Source organism: Zea mays, chromosome 2, assembly GCF_902167145.1.
Source record: "Zea mays cultivar B73 chromosome 2, Zm-B73-REFERENCE-NAM-5.0, whole genome shotgun sequence".
Lineage (NCBI taxonomy): Eukaryota > Viridiplantae > Streptophyta > Magnoliopsida > Poales > Poaceae > Zea > Zea mays.
The window spans coordinates 194282590-194303438 of NC_050097.1; positions in this window are offsets into that span (position 1 = coordinate 194282590).

Sequence of the window (20849 nt, forward strand, 5' to 3'; positions counted from 1 at the left end):
AGATATGATGGAAAAAGCAAAATCTCCTGCTCCCGAAGCTCTGGATGAAGATGTTGATTACATTATTCGACATGCTTTAGGGAAAAAATATCCGAGGAAGAAATCCTAGAAGCTAGACACTACGCCCAGAGACTAAAATATCTGAAGGGGGCCTTAGTCTTCAATGGCACTAACGAAGATGATTTCCTATACTGTCTCCCGGACAACAAAGAAATATCCGTTTTCCGGGAGATAGCTAAAAGTATGGGATTTCCGAAGGTGGAGGAAGCCTTTCGGCTATGTCGAAGGATGATCTTGCTGATAGCCTTGCGTACAACAGTATAAAGGTATAGAAGTTAACTTTAATGTTGAAAATGAAGTATTTCATTGTCATGCTTAGTTCTTTCTTTTTCTTTGCAGGGATTGATTCTTAGCAATGCCTTGAGGGCACAAAAGAACGTCGAAGACGAAAGCTGTACAGTAGCTCTCGGCAACCTTCGCTCAGAGATAATTGAGTTGAGAAATGAAGGTCTAGAGAAAGACGAGATTTTGATTTCATTGGTGTCGGCGTTTCGAACCCGGGGGGTCCCTGGACCGACGAGTAAATTATCGCCGCGTGCCCCAGCCCAGATGGGTCGGCGCGAGACAGAGCGCGAAGGGGGGAAGAAGCCGGAGGGAGACGGGCGTGAGAGGTGGAATCCCACGGCCTTCGTGTTTGTCCCGCGCCCTGGTCGGGTGCGCTTGCAGTAGGGGGTTACAAGCGTCCACGCGGGAGGGAGCGAGCGGCCTCACGCGAGCGCCGTCCCGTCCTTCCCCGCGCGGCCAACCCTCTGTAAGAGGGCCCTGGTCCTTCCTTTTATAGGCGTAAGGAAAGGATCCAGGTGTACAATGGGGTTGTAGCAGTGTGCTAACGTGTCTAGCGGAGGAGAGCTAGCGCCCTAAGTACATGCCATCGTGGCAGCCGGAGAGGTTTTGGCACCCGGTTCGTGTGGTGTCGTGGCCGTCGGAGGAGCGCTGGAGCCTGACGGAAGGACAGCTGTCGGGGCTGTCGAGTCCTTGCTGATGTCCTCTTGCTTCCGTAAGGGGGCTGAGAGCCGCCGTTGTCATAGAGCGTGCGGGGCGCCATCATTGCTCGTATAGTGGAGCGAGCCAGATGGGACGCCGGTCTTGTTCCCCGTAGCCTGAGTCAGCTTGGATAGGGTAATGATGGCGCCTCCTGTTGACGTGGTCGGTCCGTGCCCTGGGTTGGGCGAGGTGGAGGCTCCTCCGAGGTCGAGGTCGAGTCTGTCTTCCAAGGCCGAGGTCGAGTCCAAGCCCCTGGGTCGGGCGAGGCGGAGACCGTCGGCTGATACCAGGGCTGAGTCCGAGCCCTGGGGTCAGGCGAAGCGGAGTTTGTCGTCCTTCGGGGCTGAGCCCGAGTCCGAGCCCTGGGGTCGGGCGAAGCGGAGTTCGTCGTCTTCCGGGGTTGAGCCCGAGTCCGAGCCCTGGGGTCGGGCGGAGCGGAGTTCGTCGTCTTCCAGGGCTGAGCCCGAGTCCGAGCCCTGGGGTCGGGCGAAGCGGAGTTCGTCGTCTTCGAGGGCTGAGCCCGAGTCTGAGCCCTGGGGTCGGGCGAAGCGGAGTTCGTCGTCTTCCGGGGCTAAGCCCGAGTCCGAGCCCTGGGGTCGGGCGAAGCGGAGTTCGTCGTCTTTCGGGGCTGAGCCCGAGTCCGAGCCCTAGGGTCGGGCGAAGCGGAGTTTCCTATGGCGCCTGAGGCCTGACTTGGCTGCTGTCAGCCTCACTCTGTCGAGTGGCACAGCAGTCACAGCAGCGCAGGCGGCGCTGTCCTCTTGTCAGGCCGGTCAGTGGAGCGACGAAGTGACTACGGTCACTTCGGCTCTATCAACCGGAGGGCGCGCGTCAGGATAAAGGTGTCAGGCCACCTTTGCATTAAATGCCCCTGTGATTTGGTCGGTTGGCGTGGCGATTTGGCCAAGGTTGCTTCTTGGTGAAGCCTGGGCCTCGGGCGAGCCGAAGGTGTGTCCGTTGCTGGAGGGGGTCCTTGGCCGAGACGTAGATCCTCCGGGGTCGGCTGCCCTTGCCCGAGGCTGGGCTCGGGCAAGGCGTGATCGCGTCCCTTGAATGGATCGATCCTTGACTTAATCGCACCCATCAGGCCTTTGCAGCTTTGTGCTGATGGGGGTTACCAGCTGAGATTTAGGAGCCTTGAGGGTACCCCTAATTATGGTCCCCGACAGTAGCCCCCGAGCCTCGAAGGGAGTGTTAATACTCGCTTGGAGGCTTTTGTCGCACTTTTTTGCAAGGGGACCAGCCTTTCTCGGTTGCGTCTTATTCTGGTGGGTGCGCGCGAGCGCACCCGCCGGGTGTAGCCCCCGAGGCCTCGGAGGAGTGGTTTGACTCCTCCGAGGTCTTAATGCCTCGCGCAATGCTTCGGCTGGTCTGGTTGTTCCCTCATGCGAGCTGGCCGTAGCCCGGGTGCACGGTCGGGTCCCAAGTTCTCGAGCTAGTATGTTGACGCTGTCAACGGTTTGGCCGGAGCCGGGTTTGCGAGAGCAGCCCCCGAGCCTCTGCACAGGGCGAGAGGACGGTCAAGGACAGACTCGACTTTTTTACATACGCCCCTGCGTCGCCTTTCCGCAAGGAGGAGGGGGGAAAGCGCCATGTTGCCCTTGGAGGGCGCCGAACATGGTGTCTCCAGCGAGCTGCTGACGGGTAATCCGAGTGGACGCCCATGCCCCATTTGTTAGGGGTCGGCTAGAGGCCCGGAGGCACGCTCCAAAAGTATCTGCGGGTGATCTGCCAGACCCGGTCCCCTTTTGACGGGGTCCGAGGGCTCGATGCCTCCCTCTGATGGGATTCCGTTACAAGATCGTTCCCGCTGGTCTCGGAAATGTCCTAGGGTACCTCGGGAGCGTAGCCCGAGCCTTGGTTATGTATCGAACGTACCCAGGGTCATCCCTCGCTCTGTGTTTGAGGCGGCTATGAACCCTTTCGAGGGCCAGCCTACGAACCCCTGATCAGTAGTGGGCACGGAGCCCGAGTGGCCTGAGAACCCTTCCGAGGGGCCGGCCTTCGAACCTCTGACCAGTAGTGGGCGCGGAGCCCAAGCGCTCTGAGGCGGCTGTTAAACCCCTCCGAGGGACCAGCCTTTGAACCTCTGATCAGTAGGGAGGCTCGGGGCCTGTTTCCTTCACGGAGAAGGATCCCTTTCGGGGTATCCCCCTTTCCCGGTCCCTGTTGTAAGAGAGAGAAAGAGGAAAAGGAAAATGATACGAAATCGAATGACGTGGCGTACCTTTTTTGACGCGGTCATTATGGCGAAGGCGAAGCGTCGCTCGCTTCTCCTGCCAAAGGCGCCGCCTGTCCCGCCGCGGAGTTAATGCGACGGGGCGGGTGGTTCGCGGGGCAGCCGTTGCGCGTGCGCGAGCCGTTCGGGGAACGGAACACAGGCGCGTCGTCTTCACGCCGTGAGAGAGGGTTCTCTCGCTGTCCCACGAGGTGACGTGAGCTTGGCTGACGACGTGACCGCTGCTTCTGCCCGCCTGCCACCGCCATTACTGTCGGCCCATTTTTGGCCGCATCGACCGTCGCGCCTCCTCCCGCGGCTGACTGGCCCGTGACCGATGCGCCTGGCTGGCACTGTTGGGTCGTACACAGGGTTGCCTTGAGTCGCGGTACTGGTTCCGCAGTCGAGGAGGCGCGGCAATGGCGCGAGTGGCGGTGCAGTTGCTCGCACGTAGCAACCGGCGCGCCGGTTGCATGACGTGTGGGCCTGGGCCTCCATGCTGGGCGTGTTGGAGTCGAAGGGGTGCGCCCACTTGGCGCGGTTGCATGCCGACTGCATGGCTGTTCGCCCTTTCACCCGCTAGTCTGGGCGAAAGTGGAGGAATGCTTGTACCCGCTGGGCAGTTGCATGCATCGCGCGCGGCGGTTTGGCTTCTTCTGCCCTGGGCCAGCTTGCATGACGCGTGGGACCCAGCCCCCGCGCCGTAGGGGGAGGACCTTGGAGCGCATTGGAGAAGACTCAGCCCGCGACGGCTGGGGGCGCAAGTAGGGAGAGTTGCCTTTAAAAGGAGGGTGACCCCCTTGAAAGGCGACCATGTCTTCGCGCTCCCTTATGCATCGTGTCTTTCCACCTTCCGAGCCCCCGGATGGGGAACACCCGCAATCCTTCCGCCTTGTCGTTGGAGGAACGCAACTTCGTGGAAGTTGGTACCTTTCAGCCATCGTTCGGCTTCAAGGATTTTCATCATGCAGCCCGGCCGCATCCCCTCGCCGGCGGTCACCCAAGACGGTGACCGCCAGCCCCTGGGTGGGGAGAAGCAAGCCGGGCTGCGATCTTGGTCCCGCCCTCCGCTTCAAGGATGTTCATCATCCTTGCTGGGGCGGAGGCCAGGCTGAGCCGGAGCTCTATCTCCCGCACGGGTCGGCTGGCCACCTCCCCTTCCAGCTTCTGGTGGTGGAAACCATCCTCCAGCTCTGCGGAGGAGGCGTCCTCCAGCCATGCCGGGGAAGGCGAACTGTTGCTGCCCAGCTAGGATGCAACATTCCGTCCTCTTCCTCGCTTTTGTGGCGAGGACGGGAGCGAGGACCTACCGGTGTGCTTTGGAGCGGCCCGCGTTCGCCGGTGCGGCGTTGGTGAAGAGGCGGACGTCGCACGGCTCTTTGGCTTTGATGTCTGGTTTGCGTCCCTTGAGCGGGGACGCGAACGAGAGCCTTCCGGTGGCCGCGTCCGTCCTGGGACCATAGCTGCTGCTGCAGAGGTCGCTGGCGAGTCGCCCGGAACTTGTCGCCCCGCAGGCTCCCCGGTGTGAGGTTGTTGATACCCGCGGGGACGGAACCGGAGTTCTGTTTGTGATGGCACCTTGAATGCCGGTCTCTTGTTCATTGTGGCCGTCGAGGCCTGAACATGTATGTATTTTTGGCGCAGAGCCGTGTTTTTTCCTCATTTCGAGCACTAAGACTCGCCTGTCGGTTATCTTAACAGAGGCAGAGTTGGCTCGAAAGGAAGATTTGGTCGGCCGGAGCCTGGCCGGGTCATCCACTAGCGGGACCGACGCCGGAGTTGAGTTGCTGAGGCCACGGGCCGAGCTGATGTCCTCGGGGGACAGCTGGCTGAGGCTTCAGGGTGGCCGGCCGAGCTGTCTTCTCGAGCCGGATTCCTGGAGAAGACCCTGGCGGCGATGGCCCGGGCGTGGTGCTGATGTCGTCCTTCGGGGTGGAGATCCTCCGACCGCGTCACCGTCCGAGGCTAGGTCGGACCTCGCCGAAGGTGTAATTGACGCCGAGGGTGCTGCTGCTCCCTTCAATTGTTAAGATCCGAGCCTGCAGGATCGGATTATCTTGTAGTGTGTGTTTTCTGCGGCCGCCGAGGCCCAAACACACCATCGTCGTGTTGTAAAGCTGCATTTCTTTTCCCCTTGTTTCGAGTATCTGGACTTGTTTGTCGGTAACAAAATTGTTTGTGCGAGCGAGAGTTACTTTTTACGGAAGGTGATGAGTGAGGTATCCGTATCCCGGAGGCGTAGGAATCCCTCGGCTCGGTCGGCCTTGCCGCTTACGCGCACTCTTACTCGTCCATAGGGTTCTGTCACCGACGCAGTCGAGAAGGCCCGAAGAATCGTTTCGGCAGAGGAGCTTTCGAGCGTGAAGACTTGTTCGGTCCGCGGAATCACCTATCCGAACGCGAGTTACTTATCGCAGAAGGTGATGAGTGAGGTATCCGTATCCCGAAGGCGTAGGAATCCCTCGGCTCGGTCAGCCTTGGCTGCTTACGTGTACTCCGTCGTTTTCAGGATCCACTTTCGAAGTAGTCGGAAAGCACGAAAGACACTCTGGCAGAAAAGATCTTTTTTCGAGGAAAATTTTGACGCAGAGGGGGTTCCCCCCTTTTAGCCCCCGAGGGAGGGTCGGGCTTTGCCGTGGCAAGGCTGACCCTTCCTTGATGACTAAACTTTGCGTGTAAACGAGGCGTATGAACGACTTGAAAGCATCTTAAGGGTAGAAGCGACGTAGCTGTTGGATGTTCCAAGCGTTGTTGTGGACCTCGCCTTGACTGTTGGCCAGCTTGTACGTTCCGGGCTTCAGAACCTTGGCGATGACGAACGACCCTTCCCAGGGAGGCGTGAGCTTGTGCCGCCCTCGGGCGTCTTGTCGCAGCCGAAGCACCAGGTCGCCCACCTGGAGGTCTTGGGACCAAACCCCTCGGGCGTGGTAGCGTCGCAGGGACTGCTGGTACCGCGCCGAGTGTAGTAAGGCCATGTCCCGAGCCTCTTCCAGCTGGTCCAGTGAGTCCTCTCGATTAGCTTGATTGCTTTGGTCGGCGTAGGCCCTCGTCCTCGGGGAACCGTATTCTAAGTCTGTGGGCAAGACGGCCTCGGCCCCATAGACTAGAAAGAACGGTGTGAAGCATGTGGCTCGGCTCAGCGTTGTCCTCAGACTCCAGACCACCGAGGGGAGTTCCTTCATCCATCGCTTGCCAAACTTGTTGAGGTCGTTGTAGATCCGAGGCTTGAGTCCTTGCAGAATCATGCCGTTGGCACGTTCTACCTGCCCATTTGTCATGGGGTGAGCCACGATGGCCCAGTCCACCCGGATGTGGTGATCCTCGCAGAAGTCCAGGAACTTTCTGCCGGTGAACTGGGTGCCATTGTCGGTGATGATGGAGTTCGGGACCCCAAAGCGATGGATGATGTTGGTGAAGAATGCCACCGTCTGTTCGGACCTGATGATGTTTAGGGGTCGGACCTCGATCCACTTGGAGAATTTGTCGATGGCGACCAACAGGTGCGTGTAGCCCCTGGGTGGCTTCTGCAAGGGGCCGACTAGGTCCAGACCCCACACAGCAAACGACCAGGTGATGGGTATGGTCTGCAAGGCCTGAGCGGGCAGGTGGGTCTGCCTTACGTAGAACTGACACCCTTCGCAGGTGCGAACAATTCTAGTGGCGTCGGCCACCACCGTCGGCCAGTAGAAACCTTGTCGGAAGGCGTTTCCAACAAGGGCTCGAGGTGCTGCGTGATGGCCGCAAGCCCCCGAGTGTATCTCTTGTAGGAGCTTCTGGCCTTCGGCGATGGAAATGCATCGCTGGAGGATGCCTGAGGGGCTGCGGTGGTAGAGCTCCTTCCCGTCTCCCAGCAAGACAAACGACTTGGCGCGCCGCGCCAACCGCCGAGCTTCGGCTCGGTCGAGGGGTAGCTCTCCTCGGCGGAGATATTGCAGGTACGGGGTCTGCCAGTTTCGATCAGGCGTGACCCCGCTCTGCTCCTCCTCGATGCGCAGTGCCTCACCCTCGGAGGCTGAGGGTACCTCGGGCCGAACCGAGGGTGCCTCAGACCGAGCCGAGGGTGCCTCGGACTGAGCCGAGGGTGCCTCGAACTGAGCCGAGGGTGCCTCAGGCTAGGCCGAGGCCTTCTCGGGCTCGGGCGTGTCGTCGGTCTTGACGAAGGGTTGATGCAGGTCTCGGGAGAAGACGTCCGGGGGAACCGTTCTTCGCCCCGAGGCTATTTTAGCCAGCTCGTCCGCAGTCTCGTTGTAGCGTCGGGCGATGTGGTTGAGCTCGAGCCCGTAGAACTTGTCTTCCAGGCGCCGAACCTCATCGCAGTATGCTTCCATCTTCGGGTCGCGGCAGTGGGAGTTCTTCATGACTTGGTCGATGACGAGCTACGAGTCACCGCAAGCGTCGAGGCGTCGGACCCCTAGCTCGATGGCGATGCGCAACCCGTTGACCAGAGCCTCGTACTCAGCCACATTGTTGGACGCCGGGAAGTGGAGGCGCAGCACATAGTGTAGGTGCTTCCCGAGGGGCGAGATGAAGAGCAGGCCTGCGCCTGCTCCTGTCTTCATCAGTGACCCGTCGAAGAACATGGTCCAGAGTTCCGGTTGGATCGGAGCTGTTGCGAGCTGGATGTCGACCCATTCAGCCACGAAGTCCGCCAAGACCTGGGACTTGATGGCCTTCCGAGGGGCGAACGAGATCGTTTCGCCCATGATTTCCACCGCCCACTTTGCAATTCTACCCGAGGCCTCTCGGCACTGGATGATCTCCCCCAGGGGGAAGGATGACACCACAGTTACCGGATGAGACTCGAAGTAGTGTCGCAACTTCCGCCGCGTCAGGATCACCGCGTACAACAGCTTCTGAATTTGTGGGTAGCGGACCTTGGTCTCGGACAGTACTTCGCTAATGAAGTAGACTGGCCTCTAGACGGGCAATGTATGCTCCTCTTCTCGTCTCTCAACCACAATCGCGGCGCTAACCACCTGAGTGGTCGCGGCGACGTAGATCAAGAGGGCTTCTCCGGCGGCGGGGGGCACCAAGATGGGCGTGTTCGTGAGGAGCGCCTTCAGGTTCCCGAGGGCTTCCTCGGCCTCAGGGGTCCAAGTGAAGCACTCGGCCTTCCTTAAGAGGTGGTACAGACGCAGGTCTCTTTCGCCGAAGCGTGAGATGAAATGGCTCAGAGCCGCAAGGCATCCCGTGACTCTCTGTACGCCTTTCAAGTCCTTGATGGGCCCCATGCTGGTGATGGCCGCGATCTTCTCCGTGTTGGCCTCGATGCCCCGCTTGGAGACGATGAACCCCAGGAGCATACCTCGGGGAACCCCGAAGACACACTTCTCGGGATTGAGCCTCACGCCTTTCGCCTTGAGACATCGGAATGTCGCTTCAAGGTCGGAAAGGAGGTCGGAGGCTTTCCTCGTCTTGACTATGATGTCATCGATGTAGGCCTCGACCGTTCGGCCAATGTGTTCGCCGAACACATGGTTCATGCACCGTTGGTACGTTGCACCCGCATTCCTCAAACCAAACGGCATGGTGACATAGCAGTACATGCCGAAGGGTGTGATGAAAGAAGTCGCGAGCTGGTCGGACTCTTTCATCCTAATTTAATGATACCCTGAGTAGGCATCGAGGAAAGACAGGGTTTCGCACCCAGCAGTGGAACCCACGATTTGGTCGATGCGAGGCAGAGGGTAGGGAACTTTCGGACATGCTTTGTTTAGACCAGTGTAGTCTACACACACCCGCCATTTCCCTCCTTTCTTTCTCACAAGCACAGGGTTGGCAAGCCATTCGGGATGGAATACCTCTTTGATGAACCCTACCGCCATTAGCTTGTGGATTTCCTCGCCTATGGCTCTGCGCTTTTCTTCGTCGAAACGGCGCAGAGGTTGCTTCACGGGTCGGGCTCTAGCTCGGATATCCAACGAGTGCTCGGCAACATCCCTCGGTATGCCGGGCATGTCCGAGGGACTCCACGCGAAAACGTCGGCGTTTGCACGGAGAAAGTCGACGAGCATTGCTTCCTATTTGGGATCGAGCTCGGAGCCGATCCGGATCTGCTTGGAGGCGTCGCTGCTGGGGTCGAGGGGGACGGATTTAACCGTCTCCGCTGGCTCGAAGTTGCTGGCGTGGCGTTTCACGTCTAGCACCTCCTTAGAGAGGCTCTCTAGGTCGGCAATGAGGGCCTCGGATTCGGCGAGGGCCTCGGCGTACTCCACGCACTCCACGTCACATTCGTACGCGTGTCGGTACGTGGGGCCGACGGTGATGACCCTGTTGGGGCCCGGCATCTTGAGCTTGAGGTAGGTGTAGTTGGGGACGGCCATGAACTTTGCGTAGCATGGCCTCCCCAGTACTGCGTGGTAGGTTCCTCGGAACCCGACCACCTCGAACGTGAGGGTCTCCCTTCGGAAGTTGGAGGGCGTCCCAAAGTAGACGGGAAGATCGAGTTGTCCGAGGGGCTGGACGCGCTTCCCGGGGATGATCCCGTGGAAAGGCGCAGTGCCTGCCCGGACCGAGGACAGATCGACACGCAGGAGCCCGAGGGTCGCGGCGTAGATGATGTTGAGGCTGCTGCCTCCGTCCATGAGGACCTTGGTGAGCCTGACGTTGCCGATGACGGGGTCGACAACGAGCGGGTATTTTCCCGGGCTCGGCACGCGGTCGGGGTGGTCGGCTTGGTCGAAGGTGATGGGCTTGTCGGACCAGTCTAGGTAGACTGGCGCCGCCACCTTTACCGAATAGACCTCCCTACGCTCTTGCTTGCGGTGCCGAGCCGAGGTGTTCGCCACTTGCCCACCGTAGATCATGAAGCAGTCGCGGACCTCGGGGAACTCTCCTGCCTGGTGATCTTCCTTCTTATCGTCGTCGCGAGCCCTGCCACCCTCCGCGGGTGGCCCGACCTTGTGAAAGTGGCACCAAAGCATGGCGCACTCCTCAAGGGTGTGCTTGACGGGCCCCTGATGATAGGGGCACAGCTCCTTGAGCATCTTGTCGAAAAGGTTGGCACCTCCGGGAGGTTTCCGAGGGTTCTTGTACTCGGCGGCGGCGACAAGGTCCGCGTCGGCGGCGTCGCGTTTCGCTTGCGACTTCTTCTTGCCTTTCTTCTTGGCGCCGCGCTGAGTTGACGCCTCGGGGACATCTTCCGGTGGGCGGCCCTGGGGCTGCTTGTCCTTCCAGAAGATAGCCTCAACCGCCTCCTGGCCAGAGGCGAATTTGGTGGCAATGTCCATCAGCTCGCTCGCCCGGGTGGGGGTCTTGCGACCCAGCTTGCTCACCAGGTCGCGGCAGGTGGTGCCGGTGAGGAACGCGCCGATGACATCCGAATCGGTGATGTTGGGCAGCTCGGTGCGCTGCTTCGAGAATCGTCGGATATAGTCCCGGAGAGACTCTCCCGGCTGCTGGCGGCAGCTTCGGAGATCCCAGGAGTTTCCAGGGCGCACGTACGTGCCCTGGAAATTGCCGGCGAAGGCCTGGACCAGGTCGTCCCAGTTGGAGATCTGCCCCGGAGGCAGGTGCTCCAGCCAGGCCCAAGTGGTATCGGAGAGGAACAGGGGGAGGTTGCGGATGATGAGGTTGTCATCGTCCGTTCCACCCAGTTGGCAGGCCAGCCGGTAGTCCGCGAGCCACAGTTCCGGTCTCGTCTCCCTCGAGTACTTTGTGATAGTAGTCGGGGTTCAGAACCGGGTCGGGAACGGCGCCCGTCGTATGGCGCGGCTGAAAGCCTGCGGACCGGGTGGTTCGGGTGAGGGGCTCCGATCCTCCCCGCTGTCGTAGCGTCCCCCACGCCTGGGGTGGTAGCCTCGGTGCACCCTCTCGTCGAGGTGGGCCTGACGGTTGCGGTGATGGTGCTTGTGGCCGAGGCGACCCGGGGCCGCAGGCGCTGTGTTGCGCGTGCGCCCGGTGTGGACCGAGGCTTCCCACATGAATCGGGAAGTCGCGGCGCGATGTTCCGAGGGGTACCCCTGCCTTCGGGAGGCGGAGCTTTCGGTCTGTCGGACCGCGGCGTCCTCCAGGAGATTCTTGAGCTCTCCCTGGATATGCCGCCCCTCGGTGGTTGATGGCTCCGGCATCGCGCGAAGAAGCATTGCCGCTGCAGCCAGGTTCTGGCCGACTCCACTGGAAGAAATTGAAATTAAGTTCATTACTTATTCTTCACGCAGAAAATAAAATGGCATAAAATATAAAAGTACATCAACAGTAGGATATTCCTCAGTATATATGCTTCGACTCTAGTACAGTGCTATTGATTGTACGAGCTTCAGACTCTTCTCTGAAGTCGCGTGTTGTTGGGCATGCTGGCGCCCTTCTGGCTGCTGGCTTCGGGTATGAGTAGGTGGCAATGGTGGTGGCAATGGGAGCTGAGGCCAGGAAGCTTGTGAATGACTTTCTGAAGCAACAGAAGCTACAGGTTGATTACTCACGTATTCTGGTATGTAGGGAGAGTAGCACGAAGCAGTATGTAAAACCAGTTTCGGCTGATTCTGTCGCGCTTCTACTTCGACAATCTCTTTTTTGCTTCTGAATGGTGACCTGTCATGCTCTTGTAGTGTGGCCTTTGTCTTCACCACAGAATAAGCAATAGAGTTTCATGGGTTGATCCCCATATCTTCCTCCGAAGCCCCTGCCGCCTCTGCCCCTTGGAGCTGGTGGCCTGAAAGAGCTCTGCTGCTGCCCTGAAGACTGTGAGCTATGTTGTGGTCTCTGAAACTGGCTTCCTCTGTCATCACTCTGACTGGAGTTGTGGATTGATCTGACATGCCTAGGGTAGATTCGTCCTCCAAAGCCCCTAGTCATCTCAGAAAACCTATAAGCTTCTTCCCTCCTCTGGCGGAAATCATTATTGGTCCGGATGTACTCATCCATTTTCTGAAGCAGCTTCTCCAGAGTCTGAGGGGGTTTCCTGGCAAAGTACTAAGCCGTAGGTCCTGGCCGAAGACCCTTGATCATGGCCTCAATGACGATTTCATTGGGCACTGTGGGCGCTTGTGCTCTCAGACGCAAGAACCTTCGGACATACGCCTGGAAGTATTCTTCGTGGTCTTGCGTGCACTGGAACAAAGCTTGAGCTGTAACCGGCTTCGTCTAAAACCCTTGGAAACTGGTGACCAGCATGTCCTTCAGCTTCTACCATGATGTGATTGTTCCTGGCCGAAGAGAGGAATACCAGGTTTGCGCGACATTCTTGACTTCCATGACGAAGGATTTCGCCATGACTGCGGTGTTGCCCCCATACGAAGATATGGTTGCTTCGTAGCTCATCAGAAACTACTTCGGATCTGAGTGCCCATCATACATGGGGAGATGGGGTGGCTTATATGATAGCGACTTGGGGTAGCCTGCAGTTCTGCTGACAGAGGAGAAGCCTCATCAAAAGCAAAATTTCCATGATGGAAATCATCATACCATTCATTGTCATCGTAGAAATTGTCCTGACGAAGCTATCTGTGTTGGGGTGTTCGGTCCTGGTCATCTTGAGTAAGATGACGCATTTACTCAGCAGTATCATCGATCTTCTTCTGTAGATCGGAAAGACGAAGCATCTTCTCCTTCTTCCTCTGGACCTGTTGATGGATAGCTTCGAGGTCCCTTATTTCTTGGTCCAGCTCCTCCTCTTGAGGCGTTGGACTTGTAGCCTTCCTTTTTTGACTTCGGGCTTCACGCAGAGTGTCCTGATTGACGTCCAGCGGCTGCAATGCAGCCCCCAGCGCTGAAGCCTTCTTCGGCGGCATGACGAAGGTCACAGCTTGCCGAAGGTGGTCGAATGAGTTCACCGGAGGTGGGCGCCAATGTTGGGGACTTGTTCTCAAATGCTATAAGTTAAGAACAAGACAACGCAAAACATTAAGGGGTTTTTATGGTGGTGCCCTCGGTTTTGCTGGTGTACTCATTTTTACCCTTAGTTGTGTTTTTTGCTCAGTTTTGCACTTCAAGTGCTATAGAACAGAAGGGCAAAACTGAGCAAAAAAACACAACTAAGGGTAAAAATGAGCACACCAGCAAAACCGAGGGCACCACCATAAAAACACCAAACATTAATGGTTAAAGACCTTCATCCTTCGAAGCATTATATCCCTTATGATATAATAATCTTCAGACGAAGGTTATGAAGGACGTCACTTCATCATCTCAGTATATAATAATGAAAGTATAAGCATATGAAACATGGAAAATAACATGAATAATCATATGGCATCATTAGTATATCTTTATTATATCATCATGAATAAACATGAACAATCTTGAATTACATTTATACCTTCGGCTTGACAGAAGGCGAAAATCCAGGTGTGATGTGCGAGTGAATACAAGTCAGCGTGAACAGTGCGATGTTGTTGTTCATCTATTTATAGGCACATGACGCAACCTGTGTGAAATTACATCCATGCCCTTCATGTTTACTATAGACTTAAAGATAATCTATCAAGGAATGGATAGCATTTTCCTCTTTAAGTCGGTTTCATTTTCCGCCGCTAAGCCGAAGCTTCTGTACGCGTGGCTTCGGAACTGGTTCAACCTTCTCTCAGACCATGCTTTTCATATCGTGTACATCTTCATTTCGATGCCGAAGGTCCATGTGAATGTATTATACTTGGAAAACATGTTAGTTGTGTTTTTGAGGACCTTCGAAAGACGAAGGCCCTCAACAGGTAACTTCCATGATCCCATCTCTGATTGTGTGAATGATACATTCATGTTCGAGCATGATCGAGAGTCTCACAGGAGTCTACCACGCTTTAATTTTCCTCTCTTCGATGGAGACAATCCCCAATTGTAGAAAACCTGCTGTGAAAATTATTTTGATATGTATGATGTAGAACCTCATATGTGGATTAGAGTGGCTACAATGCATTTTAGTGGTAGTGCAGCAGGTTGGCTTCAGTCTCTTGGTCATCGTATTCTTCAGAAGTCGTGGCCGGAACTTTGTGCTCACATACATGATCGTTTTGGACGGAAACAACATGAAGTGTTGATCCGCCAGCTCTTTCATATTCGTCGGTTAGGGACGATATCTATGATTATATGTAGGCTTGTGCTATTTGCCAGCAAGCAAAGTCTGACAGAGCTAAATACCAAGGTCTAATGCAATCTCTTGTTGTTACCAATCAGACATGGCCTACTATGTCACTTGATTTCATCGAGGGATTGCCCAAATCAGCTAACTACAACTGTATTTTGGTGGTTGTCGACAAATTTTCGAAAAATGGACACTTCATCCATTTATTGCTCCTAAATTGGCTATGTTGTTCCTAGATCAGATTTATCGTTTGCATGGGTTGCCAACCAATATCATTTCTGATTGGGATATAATATTCACTAGCTTATTTTGAAAACAATTGTTTCATTTGATTGATACACGCTTGTGCAGTGTATGTCCTCGGCCTATCATCCACAGTTGGATGGCCAAACATGAGGTTAAATCAATGCATGGAAACATTCTCGCGTTGTTTCGTGCATGCATGCCCAGCGAAGTGGTCCAAGTGGCTGTCAGTAGCTGAGTACTGGTATAATACTTCTTTTCACTCGACAATTGGGCGTTCTCCATTCGAGGATTTATATGGTTATGCTCCTCGCCATTTTGGCATCAATTCAGAAGCAGCAGTTACTCACTTGGAACTGGAAGAATGGCTAAAAGAAAGGGAGTTGATGACCCAAGTAATTAAGCTACATTTGACTCATACACAAGATAGAATGAAGAAACAAGTCAATAAACATCGCTTTGAGAGACATTTTGATGTGGGGGACTGGGTGTATTTTAAACTACAAACTTATATTCAGTCGTCGGTAGCTACCAAGGCTAATCAAAAGTTGGTATTCAAGTTCTTTGGACCTTACCAAATCATGGATAAAGTAGGGTCATTTGCAATTGCCAGCAACAAGTTCTGTCCATCCAATCATACATGTGTCGCGGTTGAAAAAAGCGGTAGGTCGCAACCAGGTGTTAATTCCTTATCTACATGTTGATTCCTCACCAGTTCAAGTGCCCATCAGAGTGTTCCAACGCAGACATGCCTTCTCCCTGCAAGTTTGGAGAGGCTTCTTTGAACCCTTGATCTGGTGACTCAGTGAGACAACTCTCACCGTTGCATTGGGTCTGCCTTTCAATATATTCATTTTGTATATTTTTTAAAAAATATATGAACTAGGCAATATGTAGTCTTTCTGGCTCAACATACTATGTGGCTTGTTTTGTTGCACACTATGTTGATAGAAACATCACACGCTGGTTCACTTCATGATTCTTTGTGCATTTTCTTTAGATATTGTTTATGTCTCAATGAAACGAGTTAGTTAATAATCTTGTGCTTGATATGATCTGAAGACGGAATTCATGGTGGACATGAAATGTGAGGGATGTGTAACAGCTCTGAAAAACAAGCTGCAAACTCTTGAAGGTATGGGGTTATACTATTTATTTTTCTATCGACTTTAATGAAACTCTAAAGCATAGTACTTTCTGTTTCAACCATTTGTGTTTGGTTTATGACGGCTACCTTTTACTACAGGAATAAAAAACATTGAGGTAGACTTGTCTAACCAAATCGTTAGAGTTTTGGGGTCTCTTCCAGTGAAGACAATGTTAGATGCCCTTCATCAAACAGGTCGAGATGCACGACTGATTGGCCAAGGGAACCCAAATGGTTTGTGTTAATTTTATGTTAATCAACATTTGTTAGCAAAACTCATTCAGATTAGCTTGGATATTTGCAGTCATTTGTTATCAAAGATTGAGCGAGAGGTGAACTGGTTGCTCAAGTGAAAGTGGTTTGGTTTGAAATGAATGACGCTCTAGCAACTTGGGAGGATGTTGTTGGCTCTACGCTCCTCGTTTCCTGAAGCACCTGCTTGGGGACAAACGACCTTTCAAGGTGGGGGAATGTGGACATCGTAGTGGTGTGAGCTGAGAAAACTGAAGACATGAACAACCTGAAGATGAATGAAGAAAGGACGCCTGAAGCTGGAGATCACGAGAACAGGCCAAGCCAGGAAAAAGAATCTCAATACAAAGTATTATGGGCCAGCTTGGGTCGTGTAATATACAATAGTATTGTCGGCGTTTCGACCCCGGGGGATCCCTGGACCGATGAGTGAATTGTCGCCGCGTGCCCCAGCCCAGATGGGTCGGCGCGAGGCGGAGCACGAAGGGGGGAAGAAAACAGGCAAAGGGGGAACCTGCGGCCTTCGTGTTGCCCTGCGCCCAGGTCGGGTGCGCTTGCAGTAGGGGGTTACAAGCGTCCGCGTGGGAGAGAGAGAGAGGGCCCGTTCTCCCGCGCGGCCAACCTTCTCGTACGAGAGCCTTGGACCTTCCTTTTATAGGCGTAAGGAGAGGGTCCAGGTGTACAATGGGGGGTGTAGCAGTGTGCTAACGTGTCAAGCAGAGAGGAGCTAGAGCCCTAAGTACATGCCGTCGTGGCAGTCGGAGAGGTTTTGGCACCCTGTTCATGTGATGTCGTGGCCGTCGGAGGAGCGCTGGAGCCCTGTGGAAGGACAGCTGTCGGGGCTGTCGAATCCTTGCTGACGTCTCCTTGCTTCCGTAAGGGGCTGAGAGTCGCCGTCGTCATGGAGCACGCGGGGCGCCATCATTATTTGTTTACCGAGGCGAGCCAGATGGGACGTCGGTCTTGTTCCCTGTAGCCTGAGCTAGCTAGGGGTAGGGTAATGATGGCCCCCCTGTGACATGGTCGGTTCGAGCCCTAGGTCGGGCGAGGCGGAGGCTCCTCCGAGGTCGAGGTCGGGTCTGTCTTCCGAGGTCGAGGTCGAGTTCGTCTTCCGAGGTCGAGGTCGAGTCCGAGCCCCGGGTCGGGCGAGGCAGAGACCGTCTTCCGAGGCCGAGGCTGTGTCCGAGCCCTGGGGTCGGTCGAGGCGGAGTTCGTCGTCCAGCGTCGAGGTTGAGCCCGAGCCCTGGGGTCGGGCGAGGCGGAGACCGTCTTCCGAAGCCGAGGCTGTGTCCGAGCCCTGGGGTCGGGCGAGGCGGAGTCCGTCGTCTTCTGAGTCGTGGTTGAGTCCAAGCCTTGGGGTCGGGCGAGGCGGAGTCCGTCGTCTTCTGAGTCGTGGTTGAGTCCGAGCCCTAGGGTCGGGCGAGGCGAAGTCCATCTTCCGAGGCCGAGACGGGGGCCGAGCCCTAGGGTCGGGCGAGGCGGAGCTTCCTATGGCGCCCGAGGCTGGACTTAGCTGCTGTCAGCCTCACTCTGTCGAGTGGCACAGCAGTCGGAGCGACGCAGGCGGCGCTGTCTTCTTGTCAGGTCGGTCAGTGGAGCGGCGAAGTGACTGCGGTCACTTCGGCTCTATCGACTGAAGAGCGTGCATCAGGATAAGGTGTCAGGCGATCCTTGCATTAAATGCTCCTGCGATACGGTCGGTCGGCGTGGCGATCTGGCCAAGGTTGCTTCTCTGCGAAGACTGGGCCTCGGGCGAGTCGAAGGTGTGTCCGTTGCTTGAGGGGGCCCTCGGGCGAGACGTGAATCCTCCGGGGTCGGCTGCCTTTGCCCGAGGCTGAGCTCGGGCGAGGCGAGATCGTGTCCCTTGAGTGGACTAAGCCTTGACCTTAATCGCGCCCATCAGGCCTTTGCAGCTTTGTGCTGATGGAGGTTACCAGCTGAGATTAGGAGTCTTGGGGGTACCCCTAATTATGGTCCCCGACAGTAGCCCCCGAGCCTCGAAGGGAGTGTTGATACTCGCTTGGAGGCTTTTGTCGCACTTTTTTGCAAGGGGACCGTCCTTTCTCGGTTGCGTTTCGTTCCGGTGGGTGCGTGCGAGCGCACCCGCCGGGTGTAGCCCCCGAGGCCTCGGAGGAGTGGTTTGACTCCTTCGAGGTCTTAGCGCGTTTCGTGATGCTTCGGCCGGTCTGGTTGTTCCCTCATGCGAATTGGCCGTAGCCCGGGTGCATAGTCGAGCCCTAAGTTCTCGGGCTGGTATGTTGACGCTGTCAACGATTTGGCCGGAGCCGGGTTTGCGAGAGCAGCCCCCGAGCCTCCACACAGAGCGAGAGGATGGTCAAGGACAGACTCGGCTTTTTCCATACGCCCCTGCGTCGCCTTTCCGCAAGGAGGAGGGGGGAAAGCGCCATGTTGCCCTCGGAGGGCGTCGAACATGGTGTCTCCAGTGAGTTGCTAATGGGTAATCCGAGTGGACGCCCGTGCCCCATTCGTTAGGGGTCGGCTAGTGGCCCGGAGGCGCGCTCCAAAAGTACCTGCGAGTGATTTGCCGGACCCGGTCCCCTTTTGACGGGGTCTGAGGGCTCGATGCCTCCCTCTGGTGGGATTCCGTTACAAAATCGTTCCCGTCGGTCTCGGAAATGTCCTAGGGTACCTCGGGAGCGTAGCCCGAGCCTTGGTTATGTATCGAACGTACCCAGAGTCATCCCTCGCTCTGCGTGCTCTGAGGCGGCTGTCAGAACCCTTCGGGGGCCAGCCTACGAACCCCTGATCAGTAGTGGCCGCGGAGCCAGAGTGGCCTGAGGCGGCCGTCGAACCTTTCTGAGGGGCCAGCCTTCGAACCTCTGACCAGTAGTGGGCGCGAAGCCCGAGTGCTCTGAGGCGGCTGTTGAACCCTTCCGAGGGGCCAGCCTTCGAACCTCTGATCAGTAGGGGGGCTCGGGGCCCGCTTCCTTCGCGGAGAAGGATCCCTTTCGGAGTATCCCCTTTCCCGATCCCTGTGGCAAGAGAGAGAAAGAGGGAGTGGAAAAGGATATGAAATCGAACGACGTGGCGCACCTTTTTTGACGCGGTCATTGTGGCGGAGGTGAAGCGTCGCCTGCTTCGCCTGCCAAAGGTGCCGCCTGTCCTGCCGCGGAGTTAATGCGACGGGACGAGTGGTTCGTGGGGCAGCCGTTGTGCATGCGTGAGCCGTTCAAGGAACGGAACACGGGCGCGTCGTCTTCACGCCGTGGGAGAGGGTTCTCTCGCTGTCCCAGGAGGGGGCGTGAGCTTGCTGACGACTTGACTGCTGCTTCCGCCCGCCTGCCACCGCCATTACTGCCGGCCCATTTCTGGCCGTATCGACCGTCGCGCCTTCTCCCGCGGTCGTATTGACCCGTGACCGATGTGCTCGGTTGGCACTGTTGGGTCATGCGTAGGGTCGCCTCGAGTCGCGGCACCGGTTCCACAGTCAAGAAGGCGCGGTACTGGCGCGAGTGGCGGTGCAGTTTCTCGCACGTAGTAACCGGCGCGCCGGTTACATGACGTGTGGGCCTGGGCCTCCATGCTGGACGCGTCGAAGTAGAAAGGGTGCGCCCCCTTGGTGCGGTTGCATGTTGCCTGCATGGCGGTCCGCCCTTTCACCCGCTGGTCCGGGCGATAGTGGAGGAATGCTTGTAACCGCTGGGCAGTTGCGCGCACCGCACGCGGCGATTTTGGCTCCTTCTGTCCTGGGCCAGCTTGCATGACGCGTGGGACCCAGTCCCCGTGTCGTAGTGGGAGGACCTTGGAGCGTGTTGGAGAAGACTCAGTCCGCGACGGCTGAGGACGCAAGTGGGGAGAGTCGCCTTTGAAAGGAGGGTGACCCCCTTGGATGGCAACCATGTCTTCGCACTCTCCTTATGCATCGCGCCCTTCCACCTTCTGAGCTCCCGGATGGGGAGCGCTCGCGTCGCTTTCGTCTTGTTGTCGTTAGAGGAACGCAACTTCGCGGAAGTTGGTACCTTTCAGCCATCGTTCGGCTTCAAGGATTTTCATCAGGCAGCCCGGCTGCATCCCCTCGCCGGTGGTCACCCAAGACGGTGACCACCAGTTCGATGGTGGGGAGAAGCAAGCCGGGCTGCGACCTCTGCCCCGCCCTCTGCTTCAAGGATCTTCATCATCCTGGCTGGGGCGGAGGCCGGACTGAGCCGGAGCTCTACCTCCCGCGTGGGTTCATGGGCCACCTTCTCCCTCAGCATTCAAGGGAGAGGGCGCTCACCGGCCTAGCGGGAGGGTCGGACTTCGACAACGCGGGGCTGGTCGGCGGCGAGCGTCGTCAGCTTCAGCGCGTTGGGCTCGCTGGCTCTGGCTCGGCTCCCGGTGCCCCCTTCCCGCCGCGAGAGCGGTTGTCGTGCCGCACGCACCGGAGGACCGCCCAAGACGTCGCACGCTGCTAGGGCGGTGTTCGTGTTCTTGGGCTGTCCTGCCTTTGCTCCGGTACGGCGCCTCTGCACGGAGGTCGGTGCTCGCCCGTCCGGGAGGATCCGAGTGGGGATCTGCCGGTGGCCAGACGGCTTCCGTCGTCGGCGCGGAGGTGGTGGCAGCTGAAGAAGTCCTCGTCGCTGACGGGATCACCGCCACCATCCGAGCTCCAGGCCTCCGACTCTTTGGCTTCGTTAGCTTGTCCTCGCCCCTCGAGTGGGGACGTGGGCGAGGGCCTCGTTGCAGTAGCGTCCACCCTGAGGCCATCGCTGCTGCTATTTGGCCACCTGGAGCGGAGGTCGTTGTCGCTGCTGCCGGAGCGGGCGGCGGTGAGCCACCTGGGGTTTCGTCGCCCCGCAGGCCCTCCAATGTGGGGGGTATGTTCGTACCTGCGGGGGTGGAACCGGAGTTCCATCTCTAATGTCACCTTGAGTGTCGGTGTCTGTTCATTGTGGCTGTCGGGGCCTAAACATGTATGTATTTTTGGCATG